The sequence below is a fragment of the Nannospalax galili genome, unplaced genomic scaffold, assembly GCF_000622305.1.
Source record: "Nannospalax galili isolate Female #2095 unplaced genomic scaffold, S.galili_v1.0 scaffold5347, whole genome shotgun sequence".
Taxonomy (NCBI): Eukaryota; Metazoa; Chordata; class Mammalia; order Rodentia; family Spalacidae; genus Nannospalax; species Nannospalax galili.
This window is the reverse complement of record NW_008355983.1, coordinates 3936-7916: the sequence shown is the minus strand read 5'-3', so window position 1 is coordinate 7916 and position 3981 is coordinate 3936.

Sequence of the window (3981 nt, the reverse complement as noted above, 5' to 3'; positions counted from 1 at the left end):
TCAAAAGAACAATTATAAACATGATAAAAGAATTCAGTGAATTTAAAGAACACACAAACAAAGAAATCAAAGAACTGAAGGGAGATAGGGATAAACTTCTGAATGAATTCAGAAAAGAGTTAGAAATATTGAAGAATACTCAGGCTGAAATAAAGAACAAAGTGAAACACTCCATAAGCCAATTAGAAATGACAGGAGAAAGCCTCACCAATAGGACGAATGAAATGGAAAACAGAGTATCAAGACGGGAAGATAAAGTGGATGACTAGACCATTCAAGCAAAGATTATGACAAATTTAAGAAATCACAAGAATGGAATATGCAGGAATTGTGTGACACCATAAAACGACCAACCTTAAAAATCACAGGCACACAGGAAGGAGAAGAATCTCCGGATAATGACATAGACCAGCTAGCTCTTCAACAGGATTATTGAAAAAAATTTCCCAAAATTAAAGAAAGACACGCCCATACAAATACAAGAAGAATACACAACACCAAATAGACAGGACCAGAAAGGAACCTCTTCATGGCACATCATAGTAAAAACACTAAATACACAGAACAAAAATAGAATACTGAGAGCTACAAAAGTAAAAGAAGTCACATATAAAGGAAAACACATCCATTAGGATTACAGCTGACTTTTCAGTGCAAAATGAAAGCCAGAAGAGCCTGGACCAAAGTATTCCCAGTTCTAAATGACCATAGATTCCAGTATTCTTTACCTCACAGTGATGTCTATTATAGTTAAAGGAAAAAAATACATGACATAAATAGGCTGAAAGAATTCATGTCCACAAACCGGGCCTTCAAAGAGTTCTTGAAGCAATACAAAGGGCTGAAGAAAGCAACAACTATACCCAAGGGGTTACAGTGAGAAACTTAACGAAAGGATAACCGTGGAAATGCCTAGCTACACCACAAATGTGAACAGAATAAAAATGACTGCAATCAGTACACATTGTTCATTCACAACTTTAAATATCAATGGACTGAAATCCCAAGTCAAAACATACAGACTAATTGAATGAATTAATAACCAAAATCCATCTTGTTGTTGTCTGTAGGAAACTCATCACACTTTGAAGAACAGGCACTACCTTAAGGTGAAAGAATGAGGGGAAAAAAAAACAAAAAACAAAAAAAAAAAAACTAAGCGAATGGGTTCTAAGTAAAAACCATGCATTGCAATTATAGTATCTGACAAAATATACTTCAAACTCAAATTAATCAGAATAGATAAAGAGGTCCATTTAATTCTCATCAAAGGAACAATTGAACAAGAAGATATTACGATCATGAAGATATATTCACCAAACTCTGGTGCACCCAACTTCATAAAAACAATACTACAGGACTTTAAGACCCAGATAAATCCAAACTCATTAATAGTTGGAGACTTCAATGCCCCATTTTCTCCATTAGATAGGTCAACAAGACATGAATTAACAGAGAGACATCTGAATTACACAATACCATCTATCAAATGGGCCTAACAGATATCTATCAATTATTCTACCCAGGCACCAAAGAATATGCTTTCTCTTCAGTGCCTCATGGAAATTTCTTTAAAATTGACTGTACACTGGGGCACAAAACAAGCCTCAATAAATACAAAAAAACTGAAATAATTCCACACATTATATCTGACTGCAATGCAAAAAAGCTTAAAATCAAAATTTGAAGGAACTCTAGTAAGTGCATGAACACATGGAGATTAAACAACACACTCCTAAATGATGAATGGGTCAAAGGAGAAATTAAGAAAGCATATTCTTTGGTGAAAGGACGATACAACACAACAAAACATCTGGGACATATTGAAAGCAGTCCTTAGAGGGACAGTTATAGTTCTAAGTGCTTTCATTAAAAAAATCAGAAAGAGCACATATAAATGACTTAACATTGCAACTCAAGACACTTGAAAAGCAACAAGAAATGAAACCCAAATCCAGCAGACAAGAAGAAATATAAAAAATCAGAGCAAAAATTAATGAAATAGAAATGAAAGAACAATACAAAAAATCAATGAATCCAAGAGCTGGTTGTTTGAAGAGATAAACAAATTTGAGAGACTGCTAGCACAGTTAATCAAATGAAAGAAAGAGTACCCCCAAGTCAACAAAATCAGAGAGGAAAGGGGAAACATCACAACAGACACGAAAAATGGTACAGAATATTATAAGATAATACTTTACAAAGCTATATGCTACCAAGTTTGAAAACTTAAACAGGTGGATGGTTTTTTTTAAGTATGGGAACCACCAAAATTAAACCAAGAAGAGATCAACAGCTTTAACAGACCGTAACACATAACAAAATTGAAACAATAAAACAAAACTGCCCTACTGAAAAAAGACCAGGATTAGATGGATTTACAGAATTCTACCAGACATTTAAAGAAGATCTATATTCAATGCTACTTAATTTACTCAAAAAGATAGAAACGTAGGGATAACCCCCAAATTCCTTCTATGAACCCAGCATCACTCTAATACTAAAACCAGGTGAAGATAACACCAAAAAAAGAAATCTACAGATACATGTCCTCAAAGAACATAGATGTTAAAATTCTCCACAAAATACATGCAAACCACAGATAGACACACATCAAAAAGATCATCCACCGTGGTCAAGTTGGATTTATTCCAGAGATTCAGGGATGTTTCAATATATGTAAGCCAATAACTGTCATAAATCATATAAATGGAGTCAAAGACAAGAACTATATGGTCATCTCAATAGATTCAGAGAAGGCATTTGACAAAATTCAACATGCATTTATGTTCAGTGTCCCAAAGGGAATTGTACTAGAGTGAACATACTTCAACATAATCAAAGCTATATGCAAAAAGCCCACATCCAACATCATTCTAAACAGAAAAACTGGAAGCATTCCCATTAAAATTAGGAGCCAGACAAGGCTCTCCACTATCTATGCTCCTTTCTTTAACATAGTGCCTGAAATCTTCCAAGAGCAATAAGACAAGAGAAGGAAATTAAAGGAGTAATAATTGGAAGAGAAGAGATCAAATTATCCCTTTTTACAGACAAAATTATATCTAAGAGATGCCAAAAATTCCACCAGAAAAATACTAGAGATGAATCATACTCTCGGTAAAGTGACAGGTTACAAAATTAAGGCCTGGATCCTTTCTATATACCAATAATAAGCAATCCAAAAAAGAGTACACTCCCTTTCACAACAGCTGCAAAGAAAATAAAACATATTGGAACAAACCAGACCAAAGACATTAAAGACTTCTAAAAGGAAAATTTTAAAGCTTTAAAGAAAGAGATTGACGAAGACATCAGAAGGTGGAAGGACCTCCCATTCTCATGGACTAGAAGAATTAATATTATGAAAATGACCATCCTACCAAAAGCCATTCAAAAATTCAGTGCAATTCCAATCAAAATCCCAATGACATTCATTACAGACTTGTAAAAAGCATCTTAAGAGTCATATGGAAGCACAAAAGACCTTGAATAGCCAAAGGAACTGTGAGCACTAAGAGGAATGCTGGGCAGATTACTATGTCAGATTTTAAACTGTTCTACAGAGCTATAGCCATAAAAACAACATGGTAGTGGCACAAAAATAGACCCGTAAATCAATGGAACAAAATTGAAGACCCAAATATGAGTACATGCAATTTAAGCCACCTGATATTTGATAAAACGGCCAAGAACATTCACTAGAGTAAAGACAGCATTTTCAGCAAATAGTGCTGCCAAAACTGGATCACCACCTGTAGAAACTGCTAGAATAAAACATTGGCAATAACCTGAAAGACATAGGTGTAGGAAAAAAAATTACAGCCAATTTTGAATGAAATGCATCTTAGCTCTGGAAATTGTTATTATATATGTCAATACTCTTGTAATGAAATGCTTCTTCTAATTATGTAGTTATTAAACAAATAATTTAAAAATAGTGTCTGGCTTACTGTATGTGTTTAGTGTTTATTGAATGAA